The 21,710-nt window shown below is 39.3% G+C and overlaps 1 pseudogene; it reads right to left on the reverse strand.

Annotated features, from left to right (window-relative positions):
- Positions 1-10,600: 10,600 nt before the first annotated feature.
- On the reverse strand, positions 10,601-13,532 carry LOC109214592 (annotated as a pseudogene).
- Between the last annotated feature and the right edge of the window lie 8,178 nt (positions 13,533-21,710).

A 21,710-nucleotide genomic window follows, 5' to 3' on the forward strand; every position in this document is an offset into this window, starting at 1 on the left:
AAATGCCCTACTGTTTTACAGTTTGCAGAATATGAATAAATTCCTGTGAGTTGCAATTTTCAACAGGCATATGGTGAAAAAATTAAAATAACAAATCATTTTTTAGTCTATAAGGTAGGCTGATTCTACATTTAGTAAGAAAGTTCATGCTTCTTCCGTGTTCAACCTCTAACGAGTAAACTATTCTAAGCTTAAATTCCAACTAACATGAAAATTCAAGGATGAACTAACTATACTATGCTGAAGTTATTTGCAGAACATTCATACAGTTGAAAGGTCCAACAGTCTGAATTAATTACAACATTCAATTACTCAAATTTTAACTAAACTAATCTATGAGCAAATGCAAAGAAAAAAAATAAACAGGAACAACAAGAAAGGAGCCAAGTTGAAGCTTCTATTTCATTTCTCAAATGAGGCATACATTGTCAGGGATTCAGAACTTGTACCTGGAAATTGAGGCAAAATGTGAGAAAAGAGGAAGTTAGCTAAAACAGCAACACACAGCAATTAATCAAACCAGTTTCAGAACAAAAATGGTATCACAGCAACCCAGGGATGAATTACAGAAGAACAGCACCAACAAACAACCAAATAGACTTGATTGAACCAAACAGACTTGAAATTAAACCTAGGAAACTTCTGCGGATTTTAGAATGAACTCTCACACTCTCAGATTTCAAACTTTTATTTTTGAATTTGAATATCAAATTTTCAGCCCTCCAAACATGTGTGGATTTTTCAGATTTTTAAAACTTGTTAATCAAGGCAATAGGCATGCCTTTTTATAGGCAAAAACTAGGGCTGCCTTCAGATTTTCATTTACACCCTAGGTCCTTCTTTTATTTTCAAATTTTTAGCTAGTTAGTCCTTTATTTATTGGCTTGTTGCCCAAGTTAGACCATTAAGTTCCTGAAATTCTAATTGGAACCCCATCTAGAAAGTTCTAGGGGTTTCCAATTTCAGTTATTAAAAGATTCCCTACTTTGAAATACCTACACTACCCTTGAATTCAATTCTGAATTACTAGCCTAGGCAAACCAACCCCCAGCCCTGTTACCTTGGTCAAGAGGTGACCATAGTTAACTAATAAAGCCTGGACTATTCAGCTATAACCAAACGACATCCAAACATAACCAAACCCCAAAATTGGAAAGCAAATCCAAACAATTCTAATTTTAAGCTCAAATTAACTTTAATCAACTAAACTCAGAATTGAAAGCTAATACTATAGATCATCAATCAGACAGAGAAAATCGAAACGAACAAAATTAACACGCAACACAGAACATGTTATCAGAAGGAACAATCAGCAGTTTAACACCTAAAAATCTAAGAAAAATAGGTAAGTAAAAATCAAGACAGAACTTATTAAACATGAAGGAAACAAGAGTAAAAACAGATTAGAAGGAAAAAGAAAAACTGGATTCACCTAGTTTCAATTGGAAGAAAATCAAATATGAAGTGAGATAAACAAAACAACTAAGAAAACTCACCAGTTTGAACTTGACCACGACGGACGTCCGATTCGAGCCCCGAAATAATGTTAATCGTTTGTTCTTGGCCAAGAACAAACGAACAACATTATTTCATGGCTAAATCGAGCCTCGATCTTGTGAAAACTAGAGAAGGAACGGATACAAAATCTAGGGTTCTGGATTTTAAGGTCCAAAATTAAAGAGATGGGGAGAACATTCAAGGGGAAATGGTTGTGGTTTAGTGTTAAGATGGGTATGAGAATTATCTGGTGAGATTTTAGGGCTGAGCAGAAGCGGCGCCGTCACCGGAGAACTGTGGCGGCGCTAGGGTTCATATCTTCCAAGAAAGATTCGAAGAGTTCCGGTAGGCTTCGAGGGAAAACGATGATGTATTTGAGATAAGAAGGCTAAGACGAAGCTTTGGTGTAATTTTGAGGGTCATCGGAGGTTTGCCGCCGCCGTAAGGCGATTTCCGGCGGCGGCTTGTGGTGGCAGAGACGAAGCTTCTCTTTTAGGGTTTGAGAGATGGTGAGAAAGGGGGGAGAGGGGGGGTAGGGGTGCGTTCGGACAAATATATATCACTAGATGTGGACTTCTCGTCCGTTGGATCAACAATCCTAGACGGGTGAGATTAATTGGAGGCAAACGATGTCGTTTGGTCGTCTAAGCGGACTGGGTTGGATACTGAGATGGGTTTTGGGCTTTAACAAAGACTGGGCCAGTTTTTCTTTTGCCCTTTTTTAATTCTTTTTCCTTTAGCTCCCTTTTTTGTTTTAATTCTTTTCATTTATCTCATTGTTTTTTGTTTTTGTTAAAAGAAAAATTAAAAATAACAAGACCTGAATTAAACTAATTAATTTTCCTAAAATTAACTAAATCCCAATGTAAAATGACTATTTTTGTTATTTTCTCTTGTTTTTGGTAATATTAATTAACTAATAAAGCTAATCAATATAAAATTGACTCATAAGTGCAAAGGTGCTATATTTTGTATATATTTTTTTTATGAATTACACCAACTAAAGATGCACACAAAACGCAAACAAACACAAAAACATGCGATTAAATCCTAAAAATCAAACAATCCTAATTCTAAGAATTCTATAGGAGTAATTTAAACGAGGCAAAAATCACATGCTCACAATTACCAAAAGCAGCGCAGAATTTTACACTACCGCGGCGCCCCATGCGGCGCACCTGTTGGGAGATGCAGAGAGCATTCAAAAACGTTTTCTGAGCACATTTTTCACAACCGCGGCGCCCCACGTGGCGCGGCTATGCACAAATAGGGCTTTTGTTATAAAACGACCTCATTTCGCCAAATAAATGCAATGGATAATTTCTTTAACTAAAATCAGATATCTTTAGAGTGAGAGAGTGCCCTAGAGTGGGAAAGTGTCCCTCGTCAATTTTTCTTCAATTCTTGCTCAAATCTTGAAAGATTAACAAGGAAAAACACACTAGGTCTTCATCCTTGAGGTAAGATTCTTCACCCTATCCCTTAATTTCGAATTTTAGCTAAAGATGAGTATTTATTAAGAATGTTTGTGGGTATTGGAGTTGTTATCTTGCTTGCATGTGTTGTCAAAAGGTGTAGGAACATTGTTGAGTTAAAAATGGTAAAGTATGGGTTGTGGGTTCATGAAATCCTCTATAAAAAGACCATAAAGATTTAACGCACATATAGTGTTTGATAAAATGCTCAAATGAGCTAGAATAATGATCATCTTCCTAATTTTGGTTCAGATTGTTATATTTCCAAAATAGATTGAAGTTGCTAAGAGTCCCGGAATTTTGTAAGAATTTAAGGAAAGCTCTATCGAGGTATGTATGGATAACTTAACTCTTGTAGAATCCCCTTGTTGTGACGAGCATACGGTACGTGTACCTTGTATGAAAATATGTGTATTGATTGTCTTAGTTGATTTTCACACCACCAAGTTATATGTGATTGTGAGAAGTGATTTGATGTGCCTACCTTATTATGTGCAAAGTTTGTAAATGCTTGAGGATCCCGACATGGAAGTATGTGTTAACAAATGAAAGAATGTTAATGTGTCCAAATGTGGGAATCTGTATAATGGCTAAAAACCCTACGTGGTAAGTAATGAAAGAGGGTATTGTGAAATGACGTAAATAAGTTGAACGATTACGACAACACCTTGTACATGAATTACTTCTTGGTGACAGTTATGGTGCCATGGGCCCAAATGTATGAATAGTTGATATGAACTTGTGTTTCCTTGAAATGATGGTTCTTGTGATGTATTGTTTGTTGTTGTTGTTGTGTGAAATGTGATTGTTCGGTGGGATCGGGTTGCGCGCCACAACACGAAGTAATAAGGTGTGGGTTGTGGTGATAAGGGTGGCCGAGGTAATAAGGGTGGAAAAGTGACCATAGTCACTATTGAAATGAAAATATATGAAACTCTTGAATGTGGAAGTGTTGGAAAGGGAAAAAGGAGAGATTGTGAAACTTTTGATTTTGGTTGTTTCTTCCTACGTGCAATGCTTGTTGGTTCTATTACTGTCTCTTAGCTGTGTATTGTTTGATATTCTGGATGGCCTGAAGCCATGTGATTGAATTGTGAACCATTGTTGTTGTGTGAAGTGTGATTGTCCGGTGGGATCGGGCTGCGCGCCGCAACACAAAATGATAAATTGTGGGTTGGGGTGATAAGGATGGTCGAGGTAATAAGGGTGGTCAAGGTAATAAGGATGGAACATGATCATTATCACTATCGAAATGAAAGTGTGTGAAATCATTGATATGGTTAAATGATGTTGAAAGGGGAAAAGGAGAGATTCTGAAACTTGTTTGGCCTTGGTTGTTCCTTTCATGTGCATTGATTGTTGATTCTATTACTGTTCGTTATTCGTGCATTGATTGATTTTACTTGGGATAAAATCTGTTCATACATACCAGTACAATTCAAATGTACTGACGTCCCTTTTGCCGGGGGCGCTACATTCTTGTTATGATTGTAGGTGGTTCTATAGCAGGTACTCCAATCCACCGACAGTAGCACATCCTCCACTTTCCGTCAGCTGTATTGGTGAGCCCCTTTCCTCTCGGGGCCCCTGCGTGGCTCATGCCGCTTTTCTTCTCGGAGTCTTATTTCGGTATTTGTGTAAGGTATAGCCGGAGCCTTGTTGCCGGCATTTCCATATTATTCTTCAGTTGTATTTAGAGGGTCCGTAGATAGGTTGTGGGTAGTGTCGGGTATTGGAATTTAAAATAGAAATATTGATGTTTGGAAATGATGTATAAAACTTGTAATACCTTTAAAATGGTGAATGAAGTTGCTAATGAAAATGAAATGGGAATCGTTAATGATATGTTTATAGAATTTGATTAATGGAGTCCATCTCCTATTTATTCATGAATTAGTTTGGGTAGAATGAGACCTAACAGGCTTGCTCGATCGGGTTTACTCGGTTAAGCGCCGGTCGCGCTCCTCGGATTTTGGGGCGTGACATTCACTCCGTTCGGATATCCCACTATGTCAACTCATTTCACCGGTACGCCTTCTGAGGTTCGCCCCTAGGCACTATTTTCGGGAGTATGTTCTACAATATTCACCGCACCACCGACCTCTACTACGGCACAACCAACAGTGCCTAGGCCATGTTTCGAGCCGTCAGCCTTTACTTCCAAGTACCACAATTTCACGGCTCATGTCACCCCAAACTCCTACCCTCAGCACCCTCGATATAAGTCTACCATGGAACAAGAGAGAACTGTGAAGAACCCCGAGCAAGAAGAGATAACTCGGAAAATGAAAAGCATCGAAAAAAGTATCAAGAACATGCAAGGACTGAGTGGCCAAAAGAGTGTCTCCTATACCGATCTGTGCATGTTTCCTCACATTCATCTGCCCGTCGGCTTTAAGACGCTGAAATTCGAAAGATATGACGGGCATGGAGACCCGATTGCCCATTTGAAAAGATATTGCAACCAGCTAAGAGGAGCGGGCGGAAAGGAAGAACTTTTGATGGCTTACTTTAGGGAGAGCTTAACCGGGATTGCATCGGAATGGTATATGGACCAAGACATCTCCCACTGGCACATATGGGATGACCTGGCCCAGGATTTTGTCAGACAGTTCCAGTACAATGTGGACATAGCTCCAGACAAAAGTTCTTTGTCCAATCTCAAAAAGAAATCTTCAGAAAGCTTCCGAGAATATGCTATCAAATGGCATGAACAAGCGGCTAGGGTAAAACCCCCAATAGATGAGGCTGAGATGGTCAGTGTCTTCTTACAGGCCCAAGAGGACAATTATTTCCAAAACATGATGTCCGCCATGGGCAAGCCATTTGCAGAGGCCATCAAGATTGGAGAAATGGTGGAAAATGGGTTGAAAACGGGTCGCATTATGAGTCAATCAGCTATAAGAGCCACTTCCCAAGCCATCCTGAGTGGTTCGGGAAGTTTATTAAACTGGAAAAAGAAAGAAGAGGGAGAAATGATGGCTTCAGGCTCGAGGAATTCTCGCCAACCCCGAGATTACTTTGGTTCCCCTCCTAGGACCCTGCAACATTACTGTCCCCACCAGGATGCAGCATATGCTATGGCCCCTCATCCTTATGCAGTAATGAACGCCCAGCCATACACTCGGCCACAATAACATTACAATCAGAACCGAGCTCCACCTCCAAGAAACAACCCTCCTCACCAAGCTCCGTATAATCCACGTCCACCACAGAATAATTATCAATACAATGCTCGTCCCCGAAACCACCCAGAAAAACTAGCTTCACACCCATTGGTGAATCATATTCAGTCTCTTCCAAAAATTAGTCCAAATGGGCCTGTTACAGCCTATACCTCTAAACAGGCAAAACCTAGAGTCACCATCCTACCGACCAGGTACCAGATGTGCTTATCACTCAGGGGCGGAAGGGCACGACAACAAAGACTGTTGGACCCTTAAGAGGGCAGTCAAAAATCTGATAGAACAGAAGCGGGTAGTGTTGAGGGATGAAGAAGTCCCTAATGTAACTAATAACCCGTTGCCGGCTCACATCAATGGGCCAGTCATTGGGATGATCAGTGAGGACCGAGAATTCGACCCAGCATTGAAAGCTATCAATGCTATCGCCGACTCAGAAAAGAAACCCAAAGCGGTAGCAAAACAAGCTAGGGATGAGAAGAAGATCAACTCCACTCCCCAAAGCGCAGAAAAGGTTGTGGAAACAAAGACAGGGGTAGAATCTCCTAAAGATGCCATTCTCTATGTTCCTACGGCCCCCAAAATGGAACAATTCATGTTGAGTCCTTCCAAAAGGCTTGGGAAAAACAAGGCTACACTGAAGGTACCAAAGATGTACGTACCAAAGGGGACTTATGTGGCACAGGGGACGATAATCTCACCCAGGCTGACTGAGCCCGTGGTTATCAGCCGCGCACCACAGAATCCCATGAAAGACCCCACTACCGTCCCCTGGAACTATGATAATGCAATGGTCACATATAAAGGAAAAGAAATCATGGGGGAAGTAAATGAAATGAACCAATCTGGGAAGTACCTCAACCTGGAAGAATTGAACAAGACAAAGCGGAAGCGTTTTCCACTTAAGAAGCCAGTCAGTGCTGAAGAAGCAGAGGATTCTTCCGAAAAATGAAAACCTCGGACTACGCTGTAATTGATCAACTCAGAAAGACCCCCTCCCAGGTCTCACTTTTGTCCCTGCTGATAAGCTCGAATGAGCATCAGAAAGTGCTGTTAAAAACGCTGAATGAGGCATATGTTCCGGTCGAGACCACGGTTGAACAGTTGGAAAAAATGGCGGAATGATTTTTTGAAGTCAACCGAATCTCCTTCAGCCAAAATGACTTGCCTCCAGAAGGGGCTTCCCACAACAAAGCTCTTCATTTGACCGTCATGTGTGAAGGATATTATGTGAAAAGAGTTATGTTGGATGGCGGATATGGGGTCGACATTTGCCCTTTATCAACCTTACAGAGGATGGAAATTGGGACTGAAAGGATTAGACCCAACAATGTTTGCGTACGTGCTTTCGACGGTATCAAGCGGGATACAATAGGGGAGATTGATTTGGTCCTGACTATTGGCCCTGTAGATTTTGAAGTAACATTTCAAGTTTTGGACATGGGCACTTCCTACAACTTTCTCCTAGGAAGACCTTGGATCCGTGCTGCGGGAGCCGTACCATCTACTCTTCACCAAATGGTTAAGTTCGAACATGAAAACCAAGAAATAGTGGTCCACGGAGAAGATAAGCAATCAATCTACAGGGACCCATCAGTCCCATGTTTTGAGGCTAGAGAAGGTAGTGAACACATAGTCTACCAAGCTTTTGAGATCGTGGTCGCGGACCAGTGTGAGGAAGGAACCCCATGTCCCCAACCCTGCTTATCAAACACATCAATCATGGTTGCCACTGAAATGATCAAACATGGGTACAAGTCCAGGAAAGGGCTCGGGGTATCTTTGCAAGGCATTACAGAGCCCATCACTTTGACTGCCAGCGAGAAGTTCTTTGGCGTAGGCTTCCAAGCTACAAACGCTGATGTAAAATGGGCTAATGAACGCAAGAACAATAGGTGGGTCCTGCCTCATCCGGTCCCGCATCTCGCCAGGACGTTTGTTAAGCCAAGGTACATAGAAGAAGAAGAAGATGCCTTCACGATCGAAGAAATTGAGGACATCTGTGGGGCAATGAGGCAAATGTTGTATGAAGTTCACATGGTCCAACCGGGTGAACGCTCAAGCACTACTGAGGTGCAATACATGGGGCCAAAAGCCAAGCTTCAAAATTGGAAGGCTACTCCATTCCCAGTCAGGCGGGAATCCCGGCAGTTCAGTCTTGCCATCTTTTCTGTATTCCGAGTTATTTCAGGGTGTAACTCAAATATTTTTAGTTTATTGTCTTTTAAATTTCGATGTAAAGACTCCTATATTCAAATTCAATGAAATGAAATCAATATTTCATCGTCTGTGAATCTCTTTTCATTACTCTTTTTGATTTTTTGTTGTTTTTCTTATCTCTCTTTTCAGTTCTAATAATTCGGACTTAAATAACATGACATGCTTGCGGACTTCATGCCCAGATCCTAACCCGCTGTCTAACTGTGAAATAATGAATCAAGAACCAGAATATGATGAAGATGAGACTTTTAGGGAAATAAATCGAGAACTGGAACAATTTGAGAATAAGCCTAAGCCAAACTTAAATGAAACCGAGCCAGTTAATTTGGGTATTCCGAAAGAGGTCCAGGAAACCATTATCATTCACGCTGATGAAAGAACTAGAGATGCATTGATCCAACTTTTGCTCGAATTCAAAGACGTGTTTGCCTGGTCCTATGATGATATGCCAAAACTGAGTGTTGATTTAGTGGTGCACAAATTGCCGACTTATCCCAATTATCCACCTGTCCAACAAAAGCAGAGAAAGTTTAAAATAGGCATCAGTGACAAGATCAAAGAAAAAGTCACCAAACAGTTGAAAGTCGGTGTGATCGAGTGGTCCGGTAGACCACATAGTTGGCTGATGTGGTCCCAGTACCAAAGAAAGATGGGAAAACCCGAGTGTGTATTGATTATCGGGATCTAAACAAAGCAAGTCCCAAGGACAACTTCCCATTGCCAAACATCCACATTCTTGTTGACAACTGTGCCAAACATGAGATGCAGTCTTTCGTGGATTGCTATGCTGGGTATCACCAGGTTCTAATGGATGAAGAAGACGCAGAAAAAGATGGCTTTCACTACACCCTGGGGTACTTACTGTTACAGGGTCATGCCGTTTGGTTTGAAAAATGCTGGGGCAACTTACATGAGAGCTATGACCTCCATCTTTCATGACATGATGCACCAGGAAATTGAGGTATATGTGGATGATGTGATCATTAAATCCAGAACGCAGGATGACGATGTGCAAGATTTGAGAAAGTTCTTTGAGCGCCTGCGTAAGTACGACTTGAAGTTGAATCCAGCTAAGTGTGCATTTGGAGTACCATCTGGGAAAATTTTAGGGTTTATAGTTAGTCGGAGGGGCATCGAGTTAGATCCAACAAAGATAAACTCTATTCGGGATTTGCCACCTCCGAAAACCAAGAAAGAGGTTATGAGTCTGTTGGGAAGGTTGAATTACATCAGCGGGTTCATTGCACAGTTGACTACCACCTGCGAGCCCATATTTAAGCTATTGAAGAAAGATGCGGCGATTAGATGGACAGATGAGTGTCAAGAAACTTTCGACAAAATCAAAGAATATCTGTCGAATCCGCCAGTATTGGTCCTACCCGAGCCTGGAAGGCCTTTGTTCTTGTACTTGACAGTGTTGGAGAATTCTTTTGGATGTGTCCTCGGGAAACATAATGCAACTGGGAAGAAAGAACAAGCCATATACTATTTGAGCAAGAAGTTCACTAGTTATGAAGCCAAGTACTTTTTGATGGAAAGAACTTGCTGCGCCCTAACTTGGGTCGCTCAGAAGCTTAGGCATTACTTGTTGGCTTCTACCACTTATCTCATAACCAGATTGGATCCTTTGAAGTACATATTCCAAAAATCGATGCCCACAGGAAAGCTAGCAAAATGAAAAATCTTGCTCACTGAGTTTGACATTGTCTATGTCTCCCGCACGGCGATGAAAGCTCAAGCTTTGGCGGATCACCTAGCTGAGAATCCTGTTGATGATGAATATCAGCCTTTGAGTACTTACTTTCCGGACGAGGAAGTAAATTCAGTTGAGGTAACTCCAGAAGGCACCAATGCTTGGAAAATGTTCTTTGGTGGAACGGTAAATGGAAAGGGTGTTGTGATTGGGGCAATTTTGATTTCGCCCACTAGTCAGCACTATCCGGCCACAACCCGGCTTCGTTCTTCTGTACGGACAACATTGCCGAGTATGAAGCTTGCATTATGAGCATAAACATGGTAGTTGATCTGGATGTGGAAGAATTATTAATTATGGGAGATTCTGACTTGATTATTCGACAAGCTCAAGGTGAATGGGAAACTTGAGCTATCAAGCTTATCCCATACAGGCAAAATGTAGAAGATCTGAGCAAACGGTTCAAATCTGTCGAGTTCAGGTATATCCCTTGGTTCCACAATGAGTTATCTGATGCACTAGCTACTTTGGCCTCAATGCTGCCGTATCCGGGCAATGTCCACATTGAACACTAGAAATCCAAATCCGAGAAAGACATGGTTATTGTAATACAGTTGAAATAGAACCAGATATTTAGCCATGGTATCATGATATCAAAGATTCTTGAAAACAAAGGAATATCCCGAGCAAGCCAGTGGAGACCAAAAGAGAACCATTAGAAGGCTCGCTAGTAGTTTCTTCTTGGGCGGAGAGGTCTCGTATAAAAGAACTCCAGACCTGAACCTTTTAAGATGCGTGGATGCCCAAGAGGCTGGAAAAATCATGAATGATGTGCATGCGGGAGTATGTGGACCCCATATGAACGGATACGTCCTTGCAAAGAAAATCCTTCGGGCTGGTTATTACTGGATGACCATGGAAAAGGATTGCTTCAGTTTTGTCCAAAAGTGTCATCAGTGTCAGGTACACGGTAACCTGATTCATGCACCGCCTTCACAATTGCATCCTATGTCAGCACCGTGGTCGTTCGTTGCTTGGGGTATGGATGTCACACTACCAGAAAATGGGCCTATGGGAACAGTTTTTTGGTAATAGTTCACAAACCGTTGCCATAGAGGTGATATAGTAACGGTTCAAACCGTTACAATAGAATTTGGAAGGTATCAGCACACTTTAGACCTCAAACCGTTGCAAATGTAACAAAACTGTTGCCATAGAGTTTTGTGTCGCAACGGATATTTTAACCGTCGCAATAGAAATGTATATGGCAACGGTTTTGGGGAAAAAATTCTATGGGAACGGGCATTCAATTCCCTCGTTTTTTCCGCTAAAAATTTTAGTGGCCCGCCAAGCTAATTAGTAACATGTTATTTTCTTATTTTTTAAAGTTTAAAAATTACTGGCCTAACTCCCAAAGTCCCAAACGTATCCCAGCATTGTATCCAAACGTACTCCCTCATCGATGCACCTGAGCTCCCTCGTCGATTCACCCAAAATCGCCTCTCTGATCTTTTTCTTTTCATATTTGTCGAGTTTAATGGCCGAATTTCATCAACCTCTTCATTAGACCACCATAATCATCAAACCCTAGAGTTCCCAAAGCCCAAAACCCCAAATCCCCAAATTAATTCACCGACACAGTTCCGTCAGTCTTTCCGGCACTTCGCCGGCACTTCTTCAAGGACAGATGCTGCTCCGGCACTTCTCCTGCACTCCTTCCCCAAATCCCCAAATTAATTTATTGTTAAGAGGTGATTCTTTTTGTATGCTTTTCTTGTTTTGATTGTTCTTTTATCTGGTTTTTTTAATAGAAAGGTAACAGATTTATCAACAATTTTTTTGTCTAGCGCTTTTTATGGATTTTCAGGTGGTAACCTTAGATCTGTTGCTTCATCTGGTGCAGTTTGCAGGTAAATTCTTATACTTTTTTTCTCTGTTAGCCGATCTTTTTTTGTTTTTGGTTGCTTTCTCTTTGGGTTTTTCTTTCTTTGTTTCAAGCTTTTGATTTTCTGATGTTGGTTCTAGGTTTATCTGCAAATTTTTTTCTTATTTGAGATATATGTTTCAATGGACATTATTCCCCCTTGGTTTTGCTGTATAAAAGATCTCTTAAAAAATAAGTAACAATTTTAAAACTTGGATTCTGATAAATATCTTTTCTTTACTTATTACTAAAGTCTAAAGCTAAAGCTTTTGTCGATAAGTTCTGATTTTGTGAACATGGTGACAGATTACAAAATTTTTGGGTAATAAATCAAGCTTTGACAACTATGGGGGCTACCTCGTTTGGGTCGTTTCCTGTTATTGTGTGTTTTTTGTTATGTTTCCAAGAATATCCTGTTTTTCTGTCATCTTTGCTTTATTTGTTTATTTGAGGATTAAGGGTGCATAAAATCTCTCAAATTTGATTTGTATAACTATGTGTTTTATCCTGGATCTGACATCACGATGAACGATAGGTGGCTGAACTTTTTCGTGTAGGTATTCGAGGCCTTTTGCTGCACCATAAGCAATTTTAACTCTCTGATTCCAGGTAAGAACAGGACCTGGCTCAGCACCTTGTACACCTTTTCTACCTGCAATGGAACTCTAAACAATCAACTATATGCTGCAATAAACATACAGAAAGAAAGATTCGCGCAACAACTATATTAAAGTACTATGATTGAATTTTTGACGTACCATGTAATACATCGTGTAAAGAGCCCTTTGTTGCGAACTCATATACCAATATATGATTGTTTCCCTCGAGACAATAGCCCATAAGAGTCATGAAATGCTCATGTTTAAGTCTTGAAATCATTGATAACTGAAATAACTTAACCATTTCAATTATGCGTGTTCTTTTCTAAAAGGCTAAATGATCAAAAATGGAAAAAATGCATTCATTCACCTGGGCTGCAAAGTCAGAATCTGGTTCTGGTGAAGAACTAGTATCCAAGTTTTTGATTGCTGCTTGCTGGCCATTGCTCCATTTAGCACAAAACACGCAGCTATAAGATCCCTCTCCAACCAAAGCTTTCTGACCAAAGTTGCCAGTTAACCGGAGCCTCAATTGGTAATACTTTCTGAGGAGCTCCACCTCTCGCTGCACTCCTTGGCTCTCCTCTTTCACTGAAGTTGAGATGTATGGAGACTAAGTACAACTTGGCATTTGAAATTAAACTAATGCTCGCATTAGGTGAATCAATGAGAAATGCAGCCTGGTCCGTGTCCTCTAAATGTGTTAGTGAATTGACCAGACTAAATAAAGCTTCACTTCTGATGTACTGGTTGTCTGGGGAGGGTAGAATGTGCGGAGAACTTACCCCTACCCCGGAGGGGTAAAGAGGCTGTTTTCCGCCACTTTTCTCGATTATCAAAAAAAATATTCAAAGAATTTTATTGTATTCCTCATGCTGTATGTGATTCTACTATCAACTGACCTCTCCTTGATCTTTCAATACTAGTTTTGGGCTCATCCATTTAACGAGGATTGGTTTGTCATGCTTGCAAATGCCAAATGCATCAGCCACACCTCTGCTATTTTTGTTTTTTCTTTTTCTTTATCTTACTGGTTCTCTACATTTCTCTAATGATTGAGGAAGTCATGTGACATGACATACAGACAATAGAATGAAAGGCATAAACAAACTACGTTGAATGCATATGCTTTGTTGAAAGCCGCATGTGCCTCAAAGGCTTTCCTTTGCTGGACTGCATGCTTCTGTCTCAGCTAATACAAAGTGTATATCCAGTTGCTTTCAGGAGGAAACCATGATATTGGCATTGATGATTTAAGGAAAGACACACGCTATACTGGAGGTTACTCAGAAGGGAGTCGGACAGTTAAAACTCTTTTGGGAGGTAGACATGAATTTTCCCTCTCTTTTTTCTTGTTATTTTATGAAACTACAAACGCGATTTCGATCAGTTGAATTTTCTCTCTCCTCCTCTTCTTTCTTGTTATCTTATGAAACTACAAATGTGATTTCCATCGGTCTACTTGAACCATCTCAAATGAGCATCTCTCAACAATAAGGAACTTGGTCTAAGCAGAGATCTTTTATAATTTCGTATTATCTAACCATATGTATGTGTTTGCTAGTTTTAAAGTAGGAGAATAAATTATTAAAGACAATTAGGCATTTTATAAGTAATTGTTCTTGTGGTTTAGGTATTTTCGAATTTTGAACCAAGAGAACGGTGTTTGCTGCTTAAGTTTGTGACAAGTTGTTCCAAGCTCCTTTGCTTGGATTCAAACATCTGCAGCCAACCTTCACTATTCACAAGGTATGAGCCTCCCTCCCACCCCCCAAAAAAAAAAACCAAATCACCAGCACCCATGAAGATCAAAAACAGATAATGAGTTTAAAGCTCAGAATTGTATTATAGGCAATGCTAATTCAAAATGGTCAACTAATGATGGTGAAAGTATAACAAGGGGCAAAAAGTATTGAAAGTTGAACTAGCGAAAGAACTCGGAAATAGGAGGGCAAGGAAAGTATCTATTGGCAAGTGAACTGGTGTGAAATTATTGGTTAACTGGCTCCCTGCTTCATTTGGATGCAAAATGCAGGAAAGATGATTTTTGTTTTATATCTTGTAACAAATTCCTGTTGTGTTAGTGAACAGGACCTAAGTCTCCTAATAGAGTTTAAGCTAACGTGTTAGTGATGGGATATGAACTTCCTCCTGTGAGCGACTGGCCGATAAGGATCACAACTTCTGAGTGCATCGTCAGATGTGTGGTGGATTTGAGATACAATCAGTAACTTGTGCTTTATGGAAGCTGAAAGGAGGCACTCTTGATTTTGGTTGAATTGTAGACAGTAGACCGTGAGAACGGAGAAGTTCCAGTAAATGACTGTACTTTTTCCGATGGATACTATCTATCGTTTCTATGCTTCTCAGTTTGCTTCAATGATCTGAGGAATGTGATGCAGAGAAAACTCTTGTACATTTTCCCCTCTAATAAAAACAAACTAAAACTAATCAGAGAAGCCCCTTCCTAAAAAGAAACCTAATTTTATGATGTAAGCAAATTAAAAATGGAAACAAATGCTTCACTTGATCTGGGCCACATTATGTGTCATGCAGACATGCTTCCGACATACGGGGGACAAGATATTGATCCGCTTCCTTCAGCTTCTACTTGGTACAACACTCTCAAGGTACAATATCTTTAATTATTGTACATTAACTTTGAGGTATCGAATGCACCAAATCCAACTCATATAGTCAAATGGAAAATTAAATTAGCTTTCAACAATAGGAACTCTTTCTGTCAAACATACTGCAATCTGTCCTTTTTCTTATGCCTTTGACAGCTTCCGACATACAAACGCCTGAATATATTGAGAGCAAAACTCATGATGTGTGGGTTAGGCGCACTACACAGGTTTGAACCCTGACATATCTCTGTAGTCACATTTTGGATCCCCTTTTTCTATCTTTTTCATTTCTTAGGAGTTCTTTTTGTATTCTTTCCATTATTATATCAATCAAACTCAGCTTTATATTCAATAATTTCTTGTGATATTGCTATTCTAACCTTCACTTGGTCCCTGCATGATAAAGGTTGTACATTCAAATAACAACACACCATGTAAACTAGCATATATATGTATTACTGGTCTTAGCACTAGGTCTTAGCAGTATGTATTACTGGGTTTACTTGGGCTGAATAATAATTTGACCTCTTTTTAGTCACTGTTGTAGTACTGCCTCACAAGGTAATTACATCCAGAATCTCTTATCTTGTTTTAACATAAAGCATCATAATTAAACTTTAGAGTCATATACTAATTTCAACTATAACACTAAATATGACCATCATGATTTAAAACTACTAACTAGTGAAACTTAAATACTTGATGCAGATACTTTTTTAGGCTTGAAACAGATTATTGCAACATCTTCTTGGTCAAATAGTCAAGCAAAACACCAACAAATTCTACNTAAAGAAGAACGAAACAGTTAACTGCTTGAGTATCTTAGACCGGTTTCTCTTGAAGGGTAATAACTTTATTTGTACTCTTTTGTAGGTGGAGTAGATCAAGAAATGGATGATGAAGACGATCAAGAACTAGACCTTACTTGAGATGGATTTTGAATTGTTATAGATGAATGTTCTAGGAATCTTTTGTTGCCAACATTTTTTGAAACTTATTTACACTCTTGAAATGTACTAAACTTATGCACTTATTGGGTAGAACATTTGCTTTATAGATATTATTTGTTTGATGGATAATTTGTATTATTAATAGTTTCATTCTATGATGTATTTAAGTTTTAGTGTTATTATAATTTATTATATGTATAAATATTTATTTATAACAGGTGCTATATTTTGGTTGTAACTGAACTGATTCAATAGCCTACCAGAACCGTTGCAATAGGACACAAATGGCGTTCTAGTAGGCAATGTAAACCGCTGCAATAGGTCTCATAAACCGTTCCAAAATGATCTACAAACCGTTCCAAATACAAATGTAACCATTACGACAGCTTAAAGAAATCGTTGCTATATCCAACATAACCGTAGCAATAGCTTACATAAGTGTTGCTTTACATAATATGGCAACGGTTAAAAACCGTTGTATAAACAATATAGTAACGGTTTAAAATCGTAACAATTGAAAAAAATAACCATTCCAATAGAGAAAGGGAAAACCGTTGCGATAGACATGTTATGCGAACAAAATTCTACCCCTTATCGGCCCAAAGCTAATGGTGTTGTTGAAGCGGCAAACGAAAACATCAAGAATATCCTCAGGAAGATAATTCAAAGTTCTAGAAAATGGCATGAAAAGCTGCCTTTTGCATTATTGGGATATCGCACAACCGTGCGCACATCAGTTGGGGCAACACCTTGTCTATTGGCGCTAAAGTCGTAATACCCGTAGAAGTTGAAATTCCTTCTCTTCAAATCATCGTTGAAGCTGAGATTGAGGACAATGAATGGGTCAAGACCCATCTAGAACAATTAGCCATGATTGATGAAAAGCGGATGGCCGCAGTTTGCCACAGGCAATTGTATTAACAAAGAATGGCCCGTGCCTACAACAAGAAAGTGCATCCTAGAAACTTTGAAGTGGGGAAACTCGTCTTGAGACGTATTCTCCCGCATCATAAGGAAGCAAAAGGAAAGTTCGCTCCAAATTGGAAGGGTCCGTACATTATAAGAAAATTGTTGCCAAAAGGGGCATTGTACTTGGGAGACATTGAAGGAAATGACCCCGAAACAGCTGTCAATGCGGACGCGGTCAAAAGGTATTATGTTTAATCCTTCTGCGATGCTAATATTCTCCAATTGGGATGACGAAGACTTTCATTCTCGCTACCCAAACACTGTCAACCCTTTGCAAACCCTTTGAGCCAGTTACCTTTCTTTGATTACCCTCTTTGGAACCCGAAAATGTTGTTAAAAAAAATCAAAAACAAAATTCCCTGAACTACGTTCGACTTGATTAAGGATACATAGGCAGCCTCTCGCTGGGGTTCAGTCACACTAAAACAAAAATCTATATTCCCCCCAAAGTTGAAACTGGGGCAGAAGTTACAATGATTCAGCAATAGTTTTTGCCTGAATGGTTCCAAAGTTGTAATTCAGTCCAAATTCTTTTACCCTAAATCCTGTTCAATTCCTTTCGATCAATCGCTAAATATGTTCAAAATTGGAGGATATGGTCACCTGGATCTGATACATAAAAATGAGAGAAATAAAATGAGAGAGTCTTATTGGTGAAAACCCGCACGGGCACCATAGGGCGATGGTAAGTAGAGAAATTGAGAATGAGAAAGTCTTGTTAGTGAAAACTCGCAAAGAGCACTATAAGGCGATGATGAGAAGAGAAATGAGAGAGGTCAGTTGGTGAAAACCCGCAAAGGGCGCCACTGATCGAAAAGGGGATCCCTTTCAACCATCGGTCTTGATAGAGTCCTGGCAAGGTTTCTCGATTTTGAGGTATGGGTTATGATGGTTTTATGATAGTTGGACGGTTTACACAGATCGGGTATCCAGTCCAAGAAGCATGTTATGTCCATTAAAGTCTGCATGCACTCCAAATAAGTCCTTCTTTCCTTTCCCCAAAAGGGACACCTCTCGTTTAAATTCATTATCATGTCCCTTGTTTACTTTTTTTTGAATCCCTTTCGGTCTAATTCTGCTCCAAAACTAATACAAAGAAAAGATTGCAAGATCGGTTTACAAGGTTTTGTCTGATAAAAGCCAATGTTCAAGAAAGGCACCTAGCCTCAGCAGGAGCATCAAGTCGACCTCGACTGGCCATGATGGCCGATGCTTCGGAGTCAAAAACTCTTGGAAAGAAAGGAAATCAAAGTCGAATGTCCATAAAGGCAAAATAAGGTGGAAAAAGGCCAAGTCCACACGGGTTAATCATCATGTGATGTTTGAGAAAAGTCAAAACCCTCGGGGTTTAGAAATGAAACCGGTTCCCAAAGAGCAAGCAAGCAATGGAGATCTTTATTGAAAGAGCAGGGCCAAGATCAAGTGATTGAAACAATCAAGGCCACAAAACCAACCACATTTCAAACTGACAAATTGTTCTTTGTTTGAAAAACAGGGGAAAGTAGGTACAATTCAATGCAACCTTGCAAGAAGCAGGTGCGATAAAGGCAAAGTACGCAGAGATCAAAATGGTTCTGCAGCAAAAGTCAACTCAAAAGGGAAGTCCGCTCCAAATTCTTTATTCATTCTCCTAAACAATAATGAAAAGTGAAATCAAAAGAAAGAAAATAAGAAAAGTTCGAAGCCATGGTAGTATAGGGTCACCAACCCCTAACTGCAACTTTTCCAACATAGGGTCCCACTCCCTAGTTGATGCCGGCATAACCCGATGACCTTTTTCAACATAAGGTCCCACTCCCTAGTTGATGCCGGCATAACCCGATGACTTTTCCAATATAGGGTCCCACTCCCTAGTCGATGGCGGCATAACCCGATGACTTTTCCAACATAGGGTCCCATTCCCTAGTTGATGCCGCCATAACCCGATGACTTTTTCAACATAGGGTCTCACTCCCTAGTTGATGCCGGCATAACCCGATGACTTTTTCAATATAGGATCCCACTCCCTAGTTGATGCCGACATAACCTGATGACTTTTCCAACATAGGGTCCCACTCCCTAGTTGATGTCTGCATAACCTGATGACTTTTCCAACAGGGTCTCCGCTCCCTAGTCGATGCCAGCATAACCTGATGCCAACATAACCTGATGCCAACATAGGGTCACCGTCTCCCCAGTTGATGATTTCCTAAAAATAGGGTCCCCAATCCCTAGTTGACTGCATAGGGTCCTCACTCCCTAATCTCTTTTCCCAAGTATACAAAATCTTGACTTTTATTGCTTTCAATAAAGATGTAGTTTAGAATTTTGTTACAATAACTCTCGAAATTTTCCTAGTGAAAACTGGGGCAGAAAAATTTCGTTCGTTTGTTTGCTTTAGTGTCTAAGCAGGTTTTACCTCGAGGCACAGGGTCGAGACGACCAAAAGAAGAAGTCTCAATCCAGAATAAAAGAAAAGAAAGAAAAGAAAAGAAGTGAATTCAAAATGTGAAAGCGGAGAAAGGATGTGGACTGCTCGAGATATGATTGAAGTCACGAGCTTTGCGTATCTAGCCTTGATCGAAAAAGCTAGAGAAGAATGAACCAGCGTTTGCAGCTAACAAGCATCAAGATTCAGATCAAAGTCTGCAGGAAGAACCAGCCAAGACTCAAGATCAAGCTTCGGAAGGTTTATAGATAGGAATCTTGTAACTCGTAGCTAATAGGTCTAGATAGTTTAGCTTTTCATTTTTGATCTTGGTGTAATAAGGAGCTCAGCAAGCAGTAAGAGCAGCAACAGCAGTGAAAACACAGCTTCTCGGTAGTCCCAGCTACCAAAATTTCCAGAACTACACTGACCTGATTCCTTTATAGCCAAGGATATGTAAGCAACCTCCGAAGCAAGGTTCGATCTGACTTTTTCCAAAAAATGCTTCCCAGGGAGTATCCAGACGGGAAAAAATCGCTCATAATTGCTCAGTTTATCTTTGCCCGAAAACTCTTCGTGTTTTCGAGCAAAGAGGGGCAATAATAATACACTCCACAAGTTAACCTTGCAACCGGATGACCCAGATTTAAGTTTACAAATATGTAGCCCAATATTAGTTGACTCAGATCCGGAAAAAACCTTCATGCCCTTTTTATTTTAACGCAAATTTTTCATGGTTTTTTGTTCTATTTCTTACCCAAGTTTATACATTCCTATCCCAGCTATAAACATACAAAAAACAGACCTAAAATCTCTTATTCTCTAAGTTCTATATAGAAGAATTTGTTCCAAAGTTTCTTATTTGACAGAAAACTCAACAAGGAAAGAAAATTTTGAAAATTTATGATTTAGTAGAGAAATCAATGGAAAAATTAACTTTATATATAAATTGTTAGATAAAAGTGAGAAAAATACAAAAAAATTATTTTTCAGTTATAACTGCATCTGCACAGTAATGAATATTGATGTATAAGTTTTTATAAACTTGTATATGAAATGTTGAAAAATGTATACCAGTATTTCGCTGGCAAAAAAAAGCAAAATCAGTGTTAATAGATAACATAGAGAATACGAAGTAAAAGCAAAAATAAAAATCTAAACAAAAGCAAAATGGAACTGTGGAAAAACTAATAATAAACAACATGCAACAAAACTAAAATTACTGCCGTGAAAGAGAAACTTACTTCAAAAGAAAGATCAATGTTGTATAATTTCACACCCAATATACAATAAGTATTATACAACATTATACCCTTATTATAATTTTGTATAATGTTATATAATATTGTATAATGATGTAGAACGGTGTATACAAAATTGGATTTCATCTTGACCTTCCTTCTTCAACTAGTATGGTTCCCAAAACCAATGTTAATCAAACACAGTTAACCCAGCACTCAAGATTCTTATCATTACAAGCTTTTACAATAATTTTTAACTTAACCCTACCACTTTAGAGTTAGATTTTCCAAATTTGAGTTGAACTTAGAGCTTCAAAGCTCCTTCAATGTAGTTTAGAATATGAATGCAACAAAACTTCAATTTTGAATTTAGACACACATAAATCGAGATTCAAATATTTGAGATCTATAAAAATTTACGAAGATTAAGCAACTTAGTAGAGAAAATGCTTTAACTCAAGTTTGAGTTTTATAAATATTCAAATCTATGTGAGTGAGAGAAGAGAAAGAAAGGAGAAAGCAAAGAGAGGCGGGTTGAGAGTATAGAGTATGCTGGGAATGAAGAAAAACGAAAATAAAGAAGCCTTAAAAGTGTGTTTGTAATAGTGGCTAAACGCTGAAAATTTTCTTTCAGATTACGTACAACCTGGGCCAAACTAGGTAAGAACTTCAAACGTAGGCCGTTTTCGGTTGGGCTGTTAGGCCAAGTGACAAGGGCTGTAATTCTTCCATTTTATAAGGCCACTAAGGGTGTGGTTGGTACGAATTTTTAATTTTTTCATGTTTAGTTGACTTAGGAACCAGTTGTATGAATTATATTTATTCTTTTTTTGGAAATTTTTTTTAAACTTAATTATCCATGAAAATTTGTAAGTTCTTGGAGAATTTTCAAAAATGAGTTTTTCAACATCAAAACTTTCGAA

The sequence above is a fragment of the Nicotiana attenuata genome, unplaced genomic scaffold (genome assembly GCF_001879085.1).
Source record: "Nicotiana attenuata strain UT unplaced genomic scaffold, NIATTr2, whole genome shotgun sequence".
Taxonomy (NCBI): Eukaryota; Viridiplantae; Streptophyta; class Magnoliopsida; order Solanales; family Solanaceae; genus Nicotiana; species Nicotiana attenuata.